The 24,254-nt window shown below is 37.4% G+C and overlaps 1 long non-coding RNA gene across 2 annotated transcripts in view; it reads left to right on the top strand.

The window, feature by feature from the left end:
• The window catches only part of LOC150106161 (uncharacterized), a 45,025-nt gene that overhangs the window by 14,054 nt on the left and 6,717 nt on the right, over nt 1-24,254 (top strand). The window contains exons 2-5 of one of the 2 annotated variants that reach the window (XR_016548424.1): nt 3,772-3,887; nt 11,380-11,548; nt 11,655-11,743; nt 11,861-15,131. This is a non-coding gene — a long non-coding RNA (uncharacterized LOC150106161). Of the gene's footprint in view, nt 1-3,771; nt 3,888-11,379; nt 11,549-11,654; nt 11,744-11,860; nt 15,132-24,254 lie in introns of those variants that run through there. The other variant, XR_016548423.1, reaches the window with a different exon arrangement.

The following is a 24,254-nucleotide window of genomic DNA, read 5'->3' as shown; positions in this document are numbered from 1 at the left end:
ACGTGCCAAAAGGGACAGGAAGGTGGATCGCCTCACAAATCTTAAGCACTGATTTCAAATACATTTCAGTAAAATCTCTCGAGCCGGAATAAAACCATTGCTTGCTTTACGACGGGCGGAGGAAATGAATCTAATAGAGAAGTATGCATCTAAAACAAAATAATAATAATAAAAAAACTCTGTCTTTCTTTTGATATACTCGTCGTTTTTTCTACAAAAATACTACTCTTGCACTGAGTTGTTTGAACAAGTTGGTGTGTCACAAACATCATGATAGTTCTGACGAAGCCAGCGATAGCAAAACGGATATTCTTGTTGTTGCTGTTGTTGTTATTATTATTATTATTATTATTATTATTAACATTGCATTAACAACAAAATTACCTGCCAATGTCCCGAAATCAAACCTGTAACACACGCAAAATATCTTGGTCTCAATATAGATTCCACCTTAAATGGACAAAACATATAGAATACCTACACACCGCTCTCCGGATCATCGCAGCAAAACTCTTCCAAGTTGAAGACATTATTCCCTCCAACATAAAAAAACTCCTATATCATGGTATCTGCGAATCCCTACTCAGATACGGAATAACAGTCTATGCAAACACATCAAACAGCCACCTAACAAAATTATAAACATTACACAGGAAAATCGTGTCAACAGTGATTTGGACACCTTACACCCAACAACCAATATCCGACTAGCACATAGCGATACACAGAATTCTGAGCATTAAAAACCTGAAACACTACATGACATTAACAAGGAATTACTTCAACATCACCTATCGAAACAACACACATATCGTATAACACGACTACAACAACTCTCTACATCCCTACACCCTTCAACAACTCATACGGTTCTTTTGTAAGATCACATCAGATACCCACGCAACTCAACAACCTACCAAGAAACTTAAAACATATAGATAACTACAGAACATTAAAACACGAACTCTGGAAAATATACCAACAAAGTTAAGAAACCATTAACACTAATATACACATCACAAATCACCAGCATTCAATGCCTACATCCCATGCATAAATAGTGAAGGCTAAATCCCACTCTCTTCATAAAAGCTAACCCAAGCTTCGAAGTGGGTTTGATTAGCCTGCCTCACTCATCTACACGTAATCCTCATTATTAAAAAAATTATGCAAATAATGAGTTTACATTGTATGTTTGTGAGAATTAGGAAATATAATATTTTAATTGCATAGGTGTAAATACTGTTGTATAATCATACTTTCTCAAACTTTGAAAAAACAAAACAAAACAGTAAATTACAACATGTAATATTATATAACTTGTGTAACTCTGAACTATATAATTCTAAATTATTACTGATTGTTATTTTAAAAGATAGCAAAAAAATATGTTATTATCACCATTGTTGAAATCTCACTATATGTAGCACAAAGTGCTGAACCTTGTAAAATAATATACTGAATGTTAGTCAAGATGATCGTTGTATATATGCAAATATTTGAGAGATCAATAAATTATTCAGTTAAAAATATTATTATTATTGTTATTATTATTATTATTATTATTATTATTATTATTATTATTATTATTATTATTATTATTATTATTAAGAGAGACCTCCAGGGAGTCAGAGACTCATCAAGGGACGCCACCTACTACGCAACACCAGCTATCATAGTTATTCTTGAATTCATTCACGCTGCTCGCACTGACAACATCCAGTGGCAATCCGTTCCAATCAAGCACCGCCCTATGAAAGCAATACTCACGCTCTCATCCTTTCACTGCATTCATTCTCAACTTCCATGGATTCCCTCTCGCGTTCTCCCTATCTTCCGTAAATTGAAAAATTCCATCAATTGAAATCCTGTATGACCCTTTCAAAAATTCAATCCTATCACCCCTCTTTCTCCTGTCTGCTGGTGTCTGCAGTGTGCAGATTCTCCAAGTGTCTCTTCGTAATCAGTATTCCACAACCCTGATATCATTTCCAACACTCTTCGCACTCTCTTCACTGCATCGGACACCAGTCGACATCACGGACACTAGAAAACCAGACCTGCTCACAGTAGGAAGGTGTTAGGAAGGCCTTGTGCAGAGGCAAAATGACTTCATTATTTTTACACAACACGATGTTCGTTTTAGTATTACATTATTCGCTAAGCTTCATTCGCAATCTTTGCCACATGGCCTTTGAATTTCAACGTACTATCTACAAAAACTTCAAGATCCCTAGGCTGATCGGTTTCCTCTAGAATAATCCCACCAGTTTAGCATGACGAGATATCCTGCCATTGGATAACTCATCACACCAAATTGCATGCTTTACATTTACTGAAATTCAGCTGACATGTTCACAATTCCAGCTTATTCAAATCATTCTGCAAGTATTGCAATGCAGCAGCAGCATTCCTGATTATCCTCCCTATCAGATCCCCAATGTCATTAATGTACAGATTGAATAACAGTGGACCAAGGGCTGATCACTGTTGCAAAAATGTTCCAAATCCATTGTGAAGGGTTTTTAAAAAACACCGTTCTTTTTAAGACACCGTTCTTTTCTCCATCATTGGCGAGTAGTCATGGTACAATTTTCATTCGCGGAAAATGTTTCAGCATCCTTTGTACTCCTCATCTCTCTCTCTCTCTCTCTTGTTTATTGTGTGTGTGTGCGTGCGCTCTTTTACGTGTTCTATCTGGACCAAAATTCAAATATAATAAAAACAATTCCTGATCTGCGTTGAAGAATGTTAAACTCTAATATGAAAATATTTTTCCACACAACCTGCTGAAAGACCTTTCACAGCCATTAGGAGATGCTTGATGGTCCATGGAAATGCAAGCGCAGTTGAACATTTAAAATGTAACAAACAAAAAAGTGCCCGATTAATAAAATAGTCCATTTTAAATGTTGCGACACTCTAACACACACACACACACACACACACACACACACACACACACACACACACACACACACACACACACACACACACACACACACACACACACACACACACACACACACACACACACACACACACACACACACACACACACACACGCTCGCACTTTCTTTCAGTTAGAACTTCTTCGTTTTGAGGTCAGTGATGATTACTCTCTTCAAAGCGAAGGAGATTTTTTTAAAAGCAAAAATCTCTGGTTTTTATTGCTGTTAGCCAAAGTACTTTGCCCATTCATCTCACGAGAAGAAAACAAAAGTCCTTTCAATAGGATTAAGTTAGGAAAAGTTCTCAACCAGAGCACGCAGTCTCATACAAGATCATTCCAACAGAACTCAACATGTGGCTGTCAGATTCGGTTCTAAATAAATTTATTGTCAAATCGCTTTCACAATGTTGAATGAACAATCCGATTTTTTTGAAATTCGATTGCGATATCCAGAAAAATTCTTCGGCAAAATCAAAATGATTCCAATGTATGTTGGAGAGAAAGTCTTCGGAATGTTCGCCAATCAAACTTCAATGAACTTCTACAAACGTTTCATCCTAGAATTAGAACAACTCCAGTATTGATGTATTTACAGTATTTAGTGAGGGTGTTCACTTACAAAAGGGATCCTTCGACAATTCCGTAAAAGCTTTGATTCATTACTCGAAATGTATTCTTCTGAAGAAGATCAATGACAAAAGAAAATATCCGTCATCATCTTTCACAAAACTTCTGCAGACGCATAGTCTGTGAGCAAAAGTTTGTCTCAATGAAGGGAAAGCTTTTAATAATTTTTTGTGTTTTTCTTCTTCTTCCAGTTTCCTTTACCGTCTTTGAATTTCACAGAAGAAGATGTAGAAAAATTTTCACCTTCGTATCTGGAATTCACTACATTTCGTCTCAACGAAGTCCCGTAAAATTACACCGAAATGAGGTATGTGCTAATTATTACTATTTATAACTATTATTATTATTACTAAGATTAAATCATGAGCTGTCATATACAATATAGATAAACCAAGGGATCCGACAGGATGTCCCCTCTCAGCAACTCTTTTTAATATCTACTTAAATGAAATAATAATAAAATGGAGTAAAAATTTACATCAAGGAATTAAACTTTCTCCTACAGTGAACTTAAACACTCTCCTCTTTGCAGACGACCAAATAATAATTACAAATTCTGAAGATAACTTACTGAAAGCTATTTTAGATCTAAATGAGATATCCAAAGATTATGGTATGATAATATCAACGGAAAAATCAAAAACTATGGCCTTTAAAGGACAAGATCCAGCAAGAACTAAAATAGTATTAGATAACAAGATCTTAGAACAGGTGAATTCATTTAACTACCTAGGATGTACGATCGCATATGAAATGAAAAAGATATAAACGTAAAAATTGCAAAATATTTAAAAATAACAGGAGTAATTAACTCTATATTTAAACCAAACCTAGTTAAAAAAAAAAAAAACCAGACTGAAAGTATACAGTACACTAGCCCTACCAGTCTTAATGTATGGAAGCGAAATCTGGACAATAAAACAAAAAGACAAACAAAGATTAACAACAGCAGAAATGAAGTTTATGAGAAAAACTGCAAAGTATACTCTATATTCTAGTGGCCTGTTCTATATGAGGCTGGAACAGGCCTAAATACTTCATACGCATGATTATTATTACTATTACTATTATTATTAAATAGCACACGGCATGCGTGATAAAGAGGTAGTTAATGTAGAAGTGTGATTAGTGTAGAGGTGTAATTAATGAGTAAAACAGAGAATGGAAATGAAAGAATTTCCTTTGAATGGAAGAGTTTCCGTGCAGAGAAATTTCGAAATCAGGACTCCAACATTTCTACTTCTGTGTTATCTTATTCTTCTAATCCTTTTTTATTTAAAATGATGAATAAAACCTAAACCTAACGTTAAAAGGCCTCCTTAATAGCACATGTCGACAGATTTCCATATTTGGAAAATCTCATCACCGACGATCGCAATTGGGAAAAAGAAGTAAAACGATGAAGACAAAAAGTCTTTCTTAACATTAAGCAAATACTTCATCAATAGAAAGTTAATGATAAAAATAGGGCTGATGACTTGCTGTGGATATTCTACATTAACGCACACCTCAGAAACGTGGACTATTGGAAAAGAAACGGAAAAAAGTTGATGCCTCTAGAGGTGTGGTTGCTAAGAAGAATGATGAGGTCAGCTGCATACGAGAGGATTCAAAACCCACGCGCATGAAAGATTACCCAATGAGAGGAAATGAAATTCTTAGGACATTACTTCAATGATCATCGTCGTAAAATTATTCTTGAACCTTCATTGCCTAGTAACAGAATTATGGAAGTTTGGTAATTTAATTATAATTTCATTGATTATTTTCCTCATTTTCGATATCTGCAGATATTAACGAGCGCTAAACGCCTATTGCGTAAACTTGTTTAAGTTTAAGCTTAATTATAAAAGAATTCAAGTCGTTTTTGATGTAGCACTTGAAAGCACAGTGAGCTCAGTTCAAGAAGCTGGAAGGGTTATACTCAAGCGCTCGTTAGATTCTAACGGACAAAATTGCTTTAAACAGAACGAAATATTCTTATAAAAGCCGTGCGTTATAATCCACCTTCAGCATGAATGACTGTGTATGGCTTAAGGAGATAGATGAATGTTATCGCAGCTGTCAGACCACCATCTTGGTTATTGGAGACTTTAAGGGGCTTTGAAAAAGGTTTGGTCTATTGAGAACCGTTTTCGATGTATCTAGTCCTTATCCTTGCTATAGAACTAACAGATTACTATATGCTAACGTCTTATGATGTTTCATATTCACCTAAAAAGGGGTGTGGTGGGGTGCAGTCGAAATGTCATCGAAATATGAACGCTGATAATACTGGAAGGCTGGTTCGACAAAACATAAAAACGTAAAGGCAATCGAAGTTGATTTGGTCTGCGCGAACTATAACCAGGAGCTCGTATACTCACCATTTATTAGTGTTTAAATTAGGTCTCACTGGCCTGACAGCTGTTTCGCCCTGTTGGTGCTCATCAGAGTCCAGAATTTTCTTCTCACATGCTGTGTGGTAAATTTCAAAACTCTTTTAAGTTTCTTCCTATATTTACCTATAATATCTGATATCTTCCTTATGCTAAAAGGAAGCCTTTCGGCTCTACACTTTACCAATTAGGGTCATCCAATTCGGAGGAATCTAATTCTCCAATTTGATTGGTTAAGTTAGCTGCACCACATCTCTCCAACGAGTGGGCTCAAATCCGGGTGGTTTATGAATGTATGTAGGTGGCGGATGATTTCATCGCTCAGTTTCGAGCCATTGTGGCGCTTATGGGAGGCCTGGAGTGGCATGAAAAATGTTTGGTCTTTAGAGAAAAATTTCCAATAAGCGACATGACAAATCTCATCATCAATATTATATTCAATTAACAGAATTCACACAGAAAGAGTACCAAGAAATATGAAATAGCAAAGTAAAATCTTTGACTGGCAAACGAGTCCAATTCAGGCCTTATCCAAAGCTTAGGAATCGACTGGATATCATCATAAAATGTGAGATTTCCCTAAAAGTGCAGTTTTCTGGAGTTGAGATGGTGTTATGTCTGGGAGACTCAACTCTTCCAGATGGTTTCTTGGTATTACTCCTTGGGCTCCCATGACAATTGGAACTGTTGTTGCTTTCGTGCTCCAAACTCGTTGAATTTCAATCTCGAAATCCCTATTCCTGGTCAGTTTTTCATACACGTTTTCTTCGACTCTACTATCGCATGATATTGTCCATCAATAAACCACACTTGTTGGTCGAATACAGCGATGTCTGGAATATTGCGTTCAAGATGTCTTCTGTTTGAATTCTAAACATTTTAATTTTCAATATGTTTTTCAACTGTGTTCCCAAGTTGGGATTTTTCAAGTTGGGAAGCCATATTTCCTGCACAAGCTCCGGTGTGCAGCTTTTGGCACCCGAACATGCCTTTGCTTATAAATGTGTATGGACGATCTTACTGCGAGAAGTAATTAGAGGGTCCACTGCCCCTTCTTTATCTCTGCACATTTGCTATCATTGCAGAACCTTTCGATCTTCGCCTTCATTACATTAATTTCTAGTGCTTGTTCTTGAGCAGCAAGTATCAGACCTTCTGTCTCTTTCTTGATGCTTCTCTGCCGAAGCCATTTTCAATTCAGCTTTGGCGTTGTCAATTTTCGCTTCGATATCTTTCCAATACTGACCATGAATTGCTTAATATTTTTAACCTTTGAACTTCTGTCATTTCCTCATCTTCTTCTTATTATTATTATTTATTTAATTATTTTTTGTAGCGTTTTTTTTTTTTTTTTTTTGGATAGTCTTTTCATCCACGTTCAACAGACGTCTCCTATCCCTGTTATAGATTTGTCCTGAACTATAATTCAATCGAATCTTCTGTCCTTCTTCTTAGAAAAATTGGAATTAAAACTCTTAGTGAGCACGTTGCACTTTTAATCTGATGGTGGCTTGCTTATTAGAGAATTCTGCAACCGTATTTTGGGCAGAGATATCTCATAAGCCACGAATAACGCGATTTCCTTATTTTGCTTAGAACCTAATCTACTTTACATGTTTTTTTTTTGTTGTTTGTTTGTTTGTTAGAAAACACGCAACGGAATCCATCCTGTACTATGGCGACCATTCCGAAGAAGTGCGTGACCTTTTTTTCCCGACGAAGCCCGAAACCAGAGAAAGAGTTTACTATAAAGTTCGAAGGAGGTAAAAGGACGTCGCTGCTAATATTCGATTGGAAATATTTACGGATAATCAATTAGATAAATTTAAACTTTCTATCACTCTCAGTTTTAACTAAACTTGCTAAATTTCTTTCTCCAGTTCTTGGATAAGCCAATGACTTGCCATAATGATACACATCGTAAAAATTTTGCATTTTTCAAGCCTTCTATTAATGTTATTTATTTCGTGCTTTGTTTATTTGTCAGCAGCCATTTTTTTCGAACAAAACTGCATAAAGTTCTACTAAAATTATTTACATTTTGTGTATTATTAAATATTCGTTATTAATCTGTCACGCGTACAAATTGGTCTGCGAGGTACAATTTTATTCCAGAACATACACAGGAATGCCTCGATGGGTCTGTGGTGTACTCACAAAATCTTTTTTTTTTTCTTCTCTACATCCATACATTAAATAAATAAAAAATCTTTATTTATTTAAGAAGTAAATATTTAGAAAGTTAGTTAAACTACGACAAGTAATTTCTCTATAAATACAAAATTAACAATCACACCGATTTCAGAAATCAATAAAGAAATTAGAAATATGAGCATGCGGTCCTTTTTAGGGCTTCCAGGGTAACAAATGGTAATGCTGTAGCCAATGAATTTTCAACTGAGGGCTCGGCTATTGCCGTTACCCAGCCATCACTAGAGCTTTTTAGCTCAATAACACTCCATCCACACAGATTTTCTTCATTCAGATGACGGGATAAAGAGTCAAGGACTCAGTCCATCGCCCAGTTCTTTTAAGAACTTTAAGAACTAATACCCTTGGAGGGTAATGGATGGCAATGCTGTAGCCAATGAAGTTCTAACTGAGGCTCGGCTATTGCTGTTACCTTCCTGCCACAATCAGAGCTTTAATAGCTCAATAACCCCTTATCCCTACATTTTCCTCTAAAGATAACGGGGAAGATGAAAAGCATTCTTGCTTCGCTCCTTTAAGCCAGTCCTTATAAGGACTATATTTAGTTTGGTTTGTCCCCTTGTGGTTGCCGGAATAAGAATAGCTCCAACGTAGCTAATGCATGTCCTACGAGGCGACTAAAATAGGTACCCAGAGAGGGTAATGGATGGTAATGCTGTAGCCAATGAAGTTCTAACTATGGCTGGGCTATTGCTATTACCCTGTTGCCATGATCAGAACTTTATTTATATTTATATTTGGTTTGTTTAGGAATCGACTGTGAGATGAGTTATTAATACCCTTGGAGGGTAATTGATGGCAAAGCTGTATCCAATGAAGTTCTGTCTGAGGCGTGGCTATAGCTGTTACCCTCTTGCCATGATCAGAGCTTTAATAGCTCAATAACACCTTATCCCTACACTGTCCTCTACAGATAATGGGGAAGATGAAAAGCATTCTTGCTTCGCCCCTTTAAGCCAGTCCTTATAAGGTCTATATTTGGTTTATTTGGTTTACCATCTCAAGATCAAAAAAGCCACAGGACCGACGGCATCCCTAACAAAGTCATCAAGGCGCTACCACGCAAAGCCATAGCACATCTGGCAAACATCATAAACTCCATCCTCAAATGGCAGCACTTCTCCCAGTCATGGAAAAAAGCTGACATCATTCCAATTCACAAACCAGGCAAAACCCCACACCTACCTGAAAATTACCGTCCCATCAGCCTGCTATCTAACTTAGGGAAAACAGCAGAGAAAATCATCCTCATCAGACTCCAAGTTCATGTCAACCAACTAAATATCATTCCACAAGAACAATTTGGCTTCCGTCGAAATCACAGCACCACCCGACAGATCCATAGACTGGTGGCATACATCACCACAGGAGTTAATTGGAATCAGCACACTGGAGCCGTCTTCCTATACATCTCAAAGGCTTTCAATATGATCTGGCAGCAAGGCCTCCTCTACAAACTTATCATCACAAACCTTCCACCAAACATGATACACCTGATCAAATCATATCTCTCAAACAGGAGGATGCAAGACACAATCAATGAAACAGTCTCAACCCAATGGAAAATCCTCGCTGGAGTTCCTCAAAGATCACTGCTAGCCCCGATCCTGTTCAGCATCTATATGGTAGACATCCCTCAAAATCCTCTCACATCCACCATCGCCCTTTATGCAGATGACACGGCTATACTAGCCAGATCCCGCCAACCACATCTCGTAACCAGAACACTACAAGACACCATCCTGAATCTAGAAAAATGGTTTACAGACTGGCGACTAAAATTAAACCCCCAGAAAAGCACAACGATTCTCTTCACAAGAAGACGAGCATCCCACAAAGGAGACATCGCCCTGTTCAACTGTAAAAGTCCATGGAAAACTGAAGCAAAATACCTCGGAATACTTGTGGATAAACGATTATGCTTCAACAGCCACATCAAGAGCACATGCACCAAAGCTTCAAAAGTTATCGCCCAGCTATACCCCTTGATCAACAGACACAACAAACTAAGCTCAAGCAATAAAATACTACTGTACAAGACAGTGATCCGTCCCACATTTATATACGCCTCGCCAGCCTGGAGCCATACCTCCAAGACAAACATCCTCAAGCTACAAAGACTACAGAACAAATGCCTGCGAATGATTCTGGACGCCCCGTGGTTCATCAGGAACGCCCAGATCCACCGGGACATAAATATCCCCTACATCTCTCCACTACTACGCTCCCTAGCAGAAAAATTCTTTATGAAGACATCTACGCATCCAAACCAACTAATACAACAAGCCGGAAACTATGACGGTAATGACCACTGGAAACATAAAAGACCGAAAACCTTCCTAACACCCAACGACGAATAACCACTTCTGCCCTCTCAGGGCGAGCTAAAATAGCTCACAAATCTCTCCCATCACTGCTCCCGAAACAGACAACAGGAATATGAACAGCTTCAACTTCGCCCTCTGCGCCATATATGTCCTGCGTCCTGAGTATATTTGGTTTGGGGAGGCGGTGATTAATACCCTTGGCGGGTAATGGATGGCAGTGCTGTAGCCATTGAAGTTCTCACTGAGGTTCGGCTATTGCTGTTACCCTCCTGCCATGGTAAGAGCTTTAATAGCTCAATAACACCTTATCCACACACTGTCCTATACAGATAACGGGGAAGATGAAAAGCATTCTTGCTTCGCCCCTTTAAGCCAGTCCTTTTAAGGACTTATATTTGGTTTGTTTTGGTAAGCTGATTCTCGCAAATCTACTCTCAGCGATCGAATTAAGATGTATTTCCTTAATTTACATAAGATGCAATTCCGGTATATCAAAGAAACTGCCGAGAGTTTCCAAAAACTCCCGAAGTTTACTAAAGAAAACTAGTCTTATTATTAAATAACTATTACCTTCTAGTATTTATCAAAATTTATCTGTATATATAAAGTTGTTATTCTACTTTACATAAATGGTTTAATTTTTATTTCCAATAATATACATTTAATTTTTAGATTCCGTTGTCTATTCTGAGAACAATCATATTTTTTAAGAATCTTTTTTACTTTATAAAATAAGAGGTTCAAGAAAGGCAATTTTAGTGCAAATATAAAACATTTTCTCTTTTATTCTTTTTCTCGGATGATTATTTAAAATTAATCTTAATCATGAAGAAGCTACACCACAATAATGTTTTCATAAATGAGTTACTTTAAACTGTTCCAGAAAATAGTGACTTCTCCCGAATGGAATTTCAACACCTTCAAGAGGAACACTCGTGGAATCACGAGAGCATTCGTTTGGAGATTCACTCTTCGACACGCCTTACCCAATCCGTTTGTTCTCTCAGACTTTCTTTATCTCCGTCAGACTTACAAACGTCCTTTTTAAAAAAGTGAGTGAGTGTGGCATTTTTACAACCAGTCCAGTTTATTAATAATGAACATTATTTTTTGCATCGCGAATAGCGACGTAGCTCTCACCTTTTTTTTTTTTTACAGACGACAAGGAAACTCCTTCCTGCACCCTATGAAACGATTACTCTGCTTTCAGTAGCGACAGTGGAGGATTCGCGACTGTAACATATCAGGTAAACCATTAAACATATTTCGCAAATTTAATGTCTTATACAGTCAAGCAAAAAAAGTAATAAATAGGTCTATTTTTAGGTCTAAAATTATTAATAATAATATTATTATTATTTCAGTAATTGTACTTTACTTTCGAATCGCTTAACAACACAGAGTACAAGCGAGAGGTCTCTCAATCTTGCATATTAACATTAGAAGCATCCGAAAACATTGGTTATTGTTACAGGCTTATCTGAGGAATTACCCTGATATTATTGATATATTGATTCTTACAGAAGTATCCATAACTAATGACGAAGTGACTGCTTTCCAAATTCCAGGCTTCCAATAACATAGATCATGCCGCCAAACAAAAAGAGGGGTGGAATATTAATATTTATCGAACAAAAATTAATAGCAAAAGAAACGGCCTATCAGTTTGAGCATGCTGAAACTCTTTCCCTCGAAATCACTAATACCACCAATAGACATTGGTGGTATTGGTGATATACTCAATAATACTAAATGCTATTTACAGGCCACCAAACCTAAACATGATAAAATTCTTGCACGAACTCAATTGCTGGCTTTCACGCCAAGCAATATGCTCAACCGAACACCTAATGATAATTGGCGACAAACATAAATATTGCAAACGAAAACCAGAACAACACTGTACAACACCTAGACACGCAATTCATGTATAATCTAATACCAACAATAACATCATGTACTAGAGAAGAAATATTCGGAAATACTATCACTGCCTCCTGTCTAGATCATATAAACGTCCGAGCACCACCAAATAGTTACACTGCATCAGTCATAAAGTGCAAAGTAGCAGACCATTATTTCACCGCTCTAAACCTGCACACCAAGACAATATCCATGAAATGTCCCACACAAGAAAAACGACAGAAAACAATAATACATGAAGAAATAGTCAACCACGAAATAAGAAAATCAGACTGGGAACACCTGGCATCAGATTCAGCAGATATCTTATACAACAACATTAAACTCACACTGAAGGAAATATAAGAAAGCCACAAAGAAAGTCCAAATTCGATCAAAAACAATACAAAATCCTTGGATAACACAAACCTTAATCCTATAAATACACAGAAAGGACGCTTTATGGAATGAATTAAAGCGATATCCAAATAACACAGCTTTAAAAACTGAATATAAGATAACAAGGAATCGCCTTACAACACAAATCAGAAATGCAAAAAGAAGCTACTACAGGGACAAACTAACGTCTGCACAAAAGTAACATGAAACAAACCTGGCATCTGATCAATGAGATGCTACATTTTGTTCCCAACACCACCGTCTCCGAAACCATAAAACACAGCTTCATGAAAGACGCAAAACCTAACCAACAACTAACAAATGCCTTTAACGAATACTTCGCAGACTCCATCCAAGAACTGCACAGAAATATTCCCCCAATCACAAAACGTGACCCTCCACTTGGACCACAATCAAAACAGACATTATGATTCCCAACCATAAAAGAAGCAGAACTTCTCTCTGCAATACATCAAATCAAACCAAACAAAGGCCCAGGAATTGATGGTATAAGACCTAAAGATATAAAGCAACATGCAACTAGCTTAAGTCCTATCCCACTAAAATTAATAAAATATTTAAAACAGGACGGATACCAAGTGTGCTAAAGACTGCCATAATCACACCCATATACAAACATGGAAAAAGAAATTTAATCAGCAATTACGTATCCATAGCAACATTACCAATTATCATTCAAATTATGGAGCGGATCATACTGAAGAAACTCACAGCATACACTGAGATCTTTCTGAAAACACAATATGGTTTTCAGAAAAATAAGGGAACAACATCTCTCTTGGAAGACTTTAGAGACGTAATTAATATCGCCTTAGACAAATATAAAATTTCCATGGTAGTCTTTATTGATCTAACTAAAGCATTCGATACACTCACACATCAAACCTTGTTAGAAAAGCTGAGGCATGTTGGAATAGAAGGGCCTCTTCACAGGTGGTTTACAAACTACCTTCAAAATAGAAAGCATATTACACGCATCGGGTCAAACAGAAGCAGAGAGCTACCAGTAACCTGTGGAGTGCCACAGGGAGCTGTACTCTCCCCAACTCTATTCAACATTTACACGCACGATATTAATCAGTTACCACTCAAAGGTAAGATATTCCAATACGCAGACCATACAGCTATAATATCCATCCATAGCCCAAGCATAGCCCAAAAAAATATGCAACATGACATAAATCTGATGACAGACTGGCTCACGAAAAACTACTTACACCTAAACTCAGAAAAGACAAAATTAATGATATTCAGAAATCCACTGACTCGACCAGTTGATAACAAATATATAACCATCCAACATCCACTTTCCAACCTGAAAAACACACAGAACAGCAAAACCACTACAATCACTCAGGTTGAAAAAATGCGATACCTTGGAATTTACCTCGATGCAGATATGAACTGGAATAGCCACATAAACCATCTACACAACAAACTCCGAACAATAAGTGGCAAACTCTACAGGTTAAAAGATATAGTTCCCATACGCCTAAAAACACTAATATGCAACGCACTATGCCAAAATGTACTAATATACGCTATAACAACGTATGCTTTCTGTGCACCCTGCAAACTAAATATTTTAATGTCGCTACAGTACAAAATGACAAAACTGATCTTTTGGGAACAAAGAGAAAATAACCACCTTATAAACATTGCAATGTCAGAACACAAAATACTGACAGCAAAACATTTATGTCACTATGCAGCTTTGCTAAAACATTATTTCGATGCCAACTACAGGACAGTTAGAAATACATACCGTATAACAAGACCTCAGACTACTAATTATATCACATCTAAATACAATAATCACTACGGAAAGGGCACGCGAAACTTCTACTTCCCAGACATGATAAACAAATTACCTTTTGAATACAGAAACCTTACAAACTACAATAGCCTGAAAAGAGCTCTAAGGACATACTACGAACAACAAAAACACGCACCCAAAATACCATATAAATTTAATGAAACACTATATATTCGTTCAGGCTTCCAGTTCAGCGACGCATCAAAACATTCCAAGTTGTCATGTGTGTGTGTGTGTGGAATTTCTCAATCAACGGCTGCAGTGGTAATCAAGCCAATTAAACATAGATTTGATTTCATAGCTTCCTAGCACAGCAAATAAACCAATAAATAATAACTGATGTCATCCTCAGATAAGCTCACAAATAAGCTTCGAAGATGAAAGCTGAGAAAATACATCTCATCTCATCCAAGATAAAAAATAAATAAAATAAATAAATAAATGTATCACATGTAATCAGGTGCATGTAATGTACGCATCATTGTAATGCATGTAAACAAATGTATGTAATGTTGTATCATATTTTGTAAATTATTATTATTATTTAAAACATATTTAAAATAAATAAATAAATAAACAAATATATATATATATATATATATATATATATATGTAATATTACATATATATAAAAAAAGTGAACTACAACATGTAATATTATATAACTTGTGTAACTCTGAACTATATAATTCTAAATTATTACTGATTGTTATTTTAAAAGATAGCAAAAAAATATGTTATTATCACCATTGTTGAAATCTCATTATATGTAGCACAAAGTGCTGAACCTTGTAAAATAATATAATAAATGTCAATCAAAATGATCGTAGTATATATGTAGATATTTGAGAGATCAATAAAAAAAATATTATTGTTATTATCGCTCAAAAAAGAGATTTAATCAGCAAATGTGCGTGTATGCAGCTGTATAGTTAGTATTACTATTCATTTAAAGTTAGCGTGCGTCTATTTTCTTCTTCCAGGATTGCTATGTCGGTTGTTTAATAAACGAAATATTGGCTGACGACGACTGTTTGCTGAGCAAGAAATATTCAATGTACGCCAAAGGACGTACTGATCCAAACAGTAAGTTCTTCTTGGAATGCCAATGGCCTCACCAACAAAACATTAGAACTACAGGAATTCGCACAAAGACACAACCCGGACATAATGCTGATCAACGAGACCCACCTAAGACCTGCCAACAACCCAAAAGTGAGAGGATACACAATATACCGAACGGATAGACTCAGCTCCAGAGGGGGAGGCACTGCCATCTACATCAAACCATACCTCCACCACAATGCCATATCCAACCCACAGACTACAAACCTGGAAACCACAGGAATACAAGTCCACACAAACAATGCTGGAAGCCTCAAGATATTTGCTGCCTACAACTCACCAAGCAATCCTCTACTGACAACAGACCTGGATGCAGTCCTCGGCACCACAGACCCCACCATCATAGTAGGTGACTTGAACGCCAAACACACAGCATGGTTCAGCACCACCAAGAACAGAAGTGGTCGCATACTACACAACTATTCAACACTTAACTCAGTTGTGGTAGCAGGACCTACTGAGCACACTCATTATAGCCCTCATGGCAGATCAGATGTACTTGACATAGCTATCCTTAGAAACATCAGTTATCAATACAAACTAGAGACGCTCAGTGAACTATCATCCGACCACAACCCAATCCTGATCAAATTTGGCACGCAAGACCAACTGGCCCACCAGCACACCTTCATATCGTGGGATAGGCTAGCTAAAATCCTACCAGAATACATTGGTCCTGTACCAATCATCCACAAAAAAGAAGAAATAGATGAAGCAATAAGCAATTTAACAAGCCAAATTAAAAAAGCACTAGAAGCAGTCACCAAAACCACAACCAACCACCCATCCGGTCTGCTCCCATAAAACATAATGGACCTCATCAGAACAAAAAACAAAGCCAGGAAAAGATACCACAACACACGAGCCCCACAGGACAAGAAAACTCTGAACAAGTTAAACAACCAAGTCAGAAAAGCACTTCAAATCCACAGGAACCAGGATTGGGACAATAAACTATCATCACTCAACCCAGAAGATCACACAATATGGAAATTTCTGAAGATTCTGCGCACTAAACACAATCCCCTACCGCCCATGCAAACTGCTTATGGAACGGCGCACACTGATAAAGAAAAAGCAGAAGCAATAGCAGAAAACCTAGAAAAACAATGCAGCCCGTCATATGATAATATAAACATCACCCACATATATAAAGTCCACCAGCATATCAAGCGTACCTTAAGTCAGTCCGAAGACAAACCAGCCAGCATCACCCCCACTACTCCAGTTGAAATAACCAACATCATAAAACATCTAAACAACAAAAAAGCTCCAGGGCCAGATGGAATTACTAACAGAATCATCAAATTACTTCCTAGAAAGGCTATTATGCACCTGGTTAACATAACCAATGCAATATTGAGGATACAACACTTCCCCTCTGCATGGAAAACAGCAGACATCATACCAATAAAAAAGCCAGGAAACAATCCGCAACTCCCGCAAAGCTACCGTCCAATAAGCCTGCTTTCCAACCTGGGAAAGATTGCTGAAAACATTATCCTTTCAAGACTACAAGAAAAATCAGACCAAATAGGAATAATTCCAAACGAACAATTCGGCTTCCACCGTATGCAAAGCACAGTGCAACAAATACACCGACTAGTGGAGCATATCACTCAAGGATACAACTGGAACCTTCACACAGCTGCAGTTTTTCTGGATATTGCCAAGGCCTTTGATAAGGTATGGCATCAAGGATTACTCTATAAACTCATTCAGGCCAACATTCCAACAAACCTTAACTGTCTAATAAAATCATACCTCACTGACAGATCCATGCAGATAAAAATAAATGGCACCATCTTAACTAGGCGCAAAATCCTGGCAGGAATACCTGTTATTATATAATATAACAATCTTATATAATAACAAGCTGTTATTATATAAGATGGTAATTCGACCAGTAATCACATATGCATCCCCAGCATGGAGTCACACATCCAAATCTAACATCCAGAAACTACAGAGGATACAATTAGACGCCCCATGGTTCGTCAGAAACACGCAGATCCACAGAGAAACCGGAACCCCTGACATCCGTTCTCTCCTTCATGACCATGCGGAAAAGTTCTTCAGCAAGGCACATTCTCATCCCAATCCACTAATCAGACAAGCTTACAGTTATAGTGAACATGACTATCAAAAACACAAAAGACCCAAGGCAATCCTTCTTTCAGCAGAACAGAGCTAACTCCATAGTTCACAAAGTGCGAGCATAAGTCTCACAACCTCCCCCATCAAGCTTCTCAACACAGATAAAGGGGAAAATAAAAAGCATTTTATGCTTCACCCAGCAAGCCAGTAACGTTGTTGTTGTTGTAAAGGAACCTAAGGACAAGCCAAAAGTCCTTTTTAGGACTTTCAGGGTAACAAATGGCAATGCCGTAGCCAATGAAGTTTTAACTGAGGCTCGGCAATTGCCGTTACCCAGCCATGACTAGAGCTTTTTAGCTCAATAACACTCCATCCACACAGATTTTCTTCATTCAGATGACGGGATAAAGAGTCAAGGACTCACTCAGTCCATCGCCCAGTTCTTATAAGAACTTTAAATGCATTTAGACTGTTTTCGTTTCTTAAGCCAGCGGTGGTGAAGAAACCGAATACCCGTGGAGGGTAATGGATGGCAATGCTGTAGCCAATGAAGTTCTAACTGAGGCTCGGCTATTGCTGTTACCTTCCTGCCATGATCAGAGCTTTAATAGCTCAATAACATCTTATCCCTACACTGTCCTCTACAGACAACTGGGAAGATGAAACGCATTATTGATTCGCCCTTTTAAGCCAGTCCTTATAAGGGTTAGACTGTTTTGAAATCTCTGTGAAAAAACATTCGAAACGCGAAGAAATTTCATTGAGGTAACAAAAACATGAGTATGAAAGTACGTATTAAAAAACGAAACCAGTTGGCGTAGTTTTTGTTTATTATTATGTAAGTCATGATAGTCAAATTACGTGTTTCTGCATGAGGTCGCTCACACCAGTTTTAACGAATTCTCCAACTATCGAGCAAATTTGTTTTACGAATATAAGGAAATATTCGGGTTTAATTCCCTTCATGTTAGGCGCAGGAGAGTGCAAAGGAAAGGAGAAGCATCACAACCACTGCCAGTCGGCGTGCAGACCACCGTGCGAGTAAGTTGTTCCCTTTTTGTTTAGGTTATTTTTCAATGACTCTGTACGTTGTAATCGCAAATAAAAGATTTTCCTTTTAATAACCAATATAATTTGGGACGATTGCTTAATTATTTTTTTTCAACTATGGCCACTCCATAGAGAATCACCGAAATGAATAACAATTTGTAACAATTGATAATTTGAATTTTGATACGAATTTTAAATAATACGCACAGAAATCGGAAAATAATCACTCGGGAAATTATTATTTTTCCGGATTGAACCAAAGAAAGGATGAAATAACTCGTTTCACTTTCTTATTTCTACGCAAGTTCCAACCTCCTTCGACTGTAATCAATCAAACAATCCGCGAAAGCTCTGGCAGAAAACGGGACATTCGTCGACACTGCTTCCCTTCCCGTGGTAAATATGGGCAAAAAGTTATAAATCATTTATAGAAAATTACTTCTCCATATCGGTGTCCTAAACACATCACTTCACACTTCGCGCACGCAAAATAGATGAAAACGAGAAAACAAACAAAAAAAAAAACACACAAAAAAAAATGTATGACAAATGGCAACGCTCAATTTGATTGACTGACACAATAACCAATTATAACCATTGATTTCTGGGTACTATCGTCTAAGCGCACACTCTGGCTCGCTTTCTGGGCGGTTTAAAACCACTGGAATGCTAAGAATTTGTGCGCCATCTGTACATCTGTTCAAAGAGCTCAAAGGTACCTGTATTTGTGACCGCACATTCTCGTTATTAATGCGAATGTGATACGATGTTTACGCGTGAAAAAGTGTTCTCTTAATGAAGCATTACTATGTTTGTTTAATTTTAAGAATGGAGACCGCGCGGTTAGCCTAGTGGCTATGCGCTTCGCAACCACATGCCTGAGGAAGGAGTGCCCTAGGTTCGATTCCCGTCAGTGAAGTGAGGAGCTGAAGGATCTTCCTCAGCCATAGCCAAGTTAGCCAGTCTTGGGAGTGGACAGCAGGGTTTTTTCCCCAGTTTATTCTTGGGTTTTTCATCCCGCAAAGCAGGCAAGGCCTTGAGAACTTAACACTACAGGCCATAGGATACACCGAGGCATAAGGCTGACCACCTTATCCTGTAAACGGAGTGAGGTCCGATGATCAATGAATCCTCGACACCGCAAGGTAAAAGAGGGTATAAGGAAGATGATGATGAAGATGAATTTTAAGAATCACGCCAAGCCAGGAAACAAATAATAAATGCCGAAATATACAATATCGGTGATATTGCTATTCCGTGGGTGTGCGCCGAACCACGCAGCACACACACACACACACACACCTCCTCCCCCATGGACCACATCAACGGATCGTGTCTTTTTAAAGGAGAGAAAAGAAAATGCAAAAATGGTATTCTTTGGTGAGAAAACACCACGTAAATATTGTACAACTAAACGATTTTCTGTACTCTGTGGCGTCGTACATTAGGAATAAAATATTTTAATTTGAAAAACTTACATCATTTGATGATTCTTAAGCAAACTGCATATATAGAATTGTCACTAAACTAATGGCACACGTCGTGAAATATTTCAAACACGTGACTTACAGTTATGTCAATCGTAACCTTGATCCCAATTTCTTGGGCATTTTACTGTTTGTATGATGAATGACCATACATGGTTTAAAGTAAGGCCTTGAGGTTGATACACTCTGTTCAACAGCATGCAATTTCAGCTTCTTTGCAAACATAGTTGATGAAGTCAAAGTATAACGTTCTTGCCAAAGCACCTTTTGTGTTTTTCACAGGTGGCATGACAAGCTAGAATACATTTCTGCACTCGCCTTTACATCTTTAATCTGTTCTTTCATGTGAAACTCTCCCGATCATCCCATTCATCTGATGTATTATATTATAATACTATATAATATAATATAGTATTATATTATATTATATAGTATAGTGCAGTATAATATTATATAATATTATACTGCACTCTCCTGAAATTTTATATTCGCCTAATCTGAATGAGATAGTTTTGGTGATCTCAGCATCTCGGAGATTTTAACACTTGCACGAAGGCAACATTCAAATTGTACTGCTTTAACATTAGCGGTTTTATGCACGATATAGAAACTGTATGGTAAAGAAAGTCTACGTTTTCTTGTACATGAGCTTTGTACAATGTGGTCGGCGTACTTAAATGACCAAATGAGCTCGGGACTGCGGTGTATACAAGCTGGTCCGTCTCTTTCAAGCCTGTTAAGTTAGAGAGGATCATATGTTCTACTGATGATATGTGTGTTGGTAATTACACAAGAATTGCTTTGGTGATTCTCATGTGATTCCTTGCGTGATGTCCCTCATAGGGGTGTTCCCTTCGTTTCCTCCTGAGTCCTCATTCCATCGTAACTGCATTGGACATCATCACACCAAACGTTCTACTCGTCATCGCGAGCTGCACGAGATCCCCACATTTTCTAAATAAATCAAACATTCCAATAAATTATATGATTGTATGATTCAAGTGTATGCAAACGCAGTGCTGAAGTATTTTCATGACGAGGCCATTCGTATACGGAATCTGTTGGCTTCCCATTAATCGATTTTTTATTCCACAATGCAAGTACACATCCTTAGGGACGTCTATAAAGCTACGCATTATAAAGGAAGGGTCACTACTAGACCAGTTTCAACCTTTATGGAGGATTTCTTTGTTCAATATCCTTAGGATTACTAAAACATCTGAGTGTCATAAAAAGGCCTCTCTCTCTCTCTCTCTCTCTCACCTAGCTCAAACATCTCGTAGCTCCTCCGGAAACACTAACCTCAGTCCCACACAGTCACAGGCAAGCCTGCCGCCACTCCAAGTCTCAGCTGTACACAGCAAACCCCACTAAGTACCAAGCATCAGCTCTGCAAGTCAATAAACAGGGTCGAACCGCTCGAAAGCCTGTCGCTCACCAAGAAAACGGACGATGGCCTCCCCTTTCCCCAAAGAAGTTCCCAGATGAACACATAAATATATTCGGTGGTAGCAGATCCAGAAGAGATTGGAAGGTTGGAATAAGATAGGAGTCATATATTTCCCATGTACAAGTAATAAAAAAGGTGAACGTCCCATAATGCTATGCATTGTTCATGGTCGTAGCCTTAATTTTTATTCTCATTCATCTTCGTGTTTTTTTTTCCACATGAACAACTAAATTTTACTTATTGACATTAGATTTCAAAAATCCAGTATTTTTATGTTACTTTTTTCATGTGTTTATTTTTATCATCCGTTCTCTCTATTTGGACGTGCAGTGGATTCATTTTTAATACGTTTACACCTGATGAGATTAACATTTTAGGACTGACAAAGAATGCATCCCCACGTGTCTGAATGGCTGTTGCATTATTTGCATTCTCGATCTGCGGTTTTCTTCCCTCTCGATAATATTTATTTAGAGAACATATTGATCTTTTTTTTTTTTTCAATAGCAATTTTTGGTCTTCGAGTTTCCTTGTATATAATTATTTCCGCATATTTGCTGGTAAAATTGAGATTTATGCTTCTCTTACAGCATCAAGATTTACTCGAGGAGGTTCATGCATGTATTGTTTCGGAATGCGGTAAATACACTTATTGTAGAAACTAAGACCTAGTCTGAAACTGGAATAACATGAAGATATGGAGTCAGTAAACGAGATTTTATAACTAGAAGGAATCAAATAAATAAAGAGGATAAAACAATAAATAAAAAATGGAATTAAAAAAGATGACTGAAAAAAAAAAAAAACTTGTAGTAATACGTAACTGGCCATAGGTACGACGGTGTGCTGGCGTTTAGGAAAAATCGTCATCCGATTGTAGAAAGCGAAAACGCTTTTAAATGGAATTTAGTTCGTTTGACGACAACGTGTGTAATTCATCTTATTTAATTGCTATAAGGACAAGACTAGAGAGGGTCTCTTTGTGCTTATAGCATATCGGTCGCTTCTTGTGCATCCAGAGCAATGTAGTTCACTTGGAAATAACGGTGACCTCATTTCAGGGAGCTTCTTCGATGGTATTTTACGTTGCGATATTTCACAATAATATGTCGGACGGTGGTGTTGTGGTTTTACGTGTTATTAGAGCTTGTTGTTTATTACTAGTGGTGAAGACAGTTTTATAATTAAGACGAATACAATGGCTTTCTAGAATTTTTAAGACTGTACACATTCTTGATCACTTGTTTCGGGAAGGAGCGGAGCAAGATTTTGGACAGACTCGAGAGCACAGTTTGTTAGTTGTTGAGGGAATTAAGCTAAGTGGGATTCATTTTTGTCAATACATGAGACTTCATGGACATCTACCATAGTAGGAGATACTAATGGGGAGGGAAAGGAATAGAAATTGTCATTCCGTGTGTCAGAAAAAGTTGGCCAGTTGGCTGCTGATGTTATGGCTCATCGGACAACCGAAAATATGTTTATATATGTTATCATTATATTCAAAAATATTGACTGAGATTATAATATTAATCAGCGCGAGAATATCTGAAAAAGATAACATAAGTAGTGTATGCGGGATGGCTTGACGTTTTGAAATATTAACTCTGGCTTTAAAAGATGAAGCTTCGAAAGAAGGATGAACAATTTACGAATCTTTAGTATGAATAACAATTAAAATACGTCCTTATATAAGGACTGGCTTAAAGGGGCGAAGCAAGAATGCTTTTCATATTCCCCGTTATCTGTAGAGGACAGTGTAGGGATAAGGTGTTATTGAGCTATTAATTAAAGCTCTGATCATGGCAGGAGGGTAACAGCAATAGCCGAGCCTCAGTTAGAACTTCATTGGCTACAGCATTGCTATCCATTACCCTCCAAGTGTATTGGATTGAAAATCAATCACCGCATCTCACGGTCGATACGTCGTTCAGTGATATATTTTTCTAGCTCAATTATGTATTCATTTTATAGGTGTTTCAGCGATCTTAAATTGTTATAAGCAGATCTTCTGAAATTCAGAAAATATTAGTCAAATTCTTACTAATATATTTAATTTAGTTAAATTATATTAAATTGCTAAATGCTTCTTGTAAGTAACGATTGCATTTTGTCGTGCTGTGCGGCTTTAGCTGACGTTGGCTAAAATGAGCAAAGATCTTCTAAAACAACCTTTATATTTTCATTAATTTGAAATAAGCAGTGCTCTCAGTTTCGCTTGCCTCAACAATGAACATTATTCATGATCATGCGTATCAAGAATTTAGGCCTAGCATGGCCTGTTCCAGCCTTAGAAGTCATCGTTGAATTGTTTAAGAGAACGTCCTGGTTTTCTTTTTCCTAATGGCTTGTACTTTAAGGCTTGTTTTAGTAATATTTTTGTTTTCATTCTTTGAACGTGTTCCATCCAT

This window comes from Typopeltis vanoorti, chromosome 6 (assembly GCF_054136105.1).
Source record: "Typopeltis vanoorti isolate ZY-2024b chromosome 6, IOZ_Tvanoo_1.0, whole genome shotgun sequence".
Taxonomy (NCBI): domain Eukaryota; kingdom Metazoa; phylum Arthropoda; class Arachnida; order Uropygi; family Thelyphonidae; genus Typopeltis; species Typopeltis vanoorti.
Note: the sequence above shows the minus strand (reverse complement) of the source record. Positions and strands in the feature narration are given on the sequence as shown.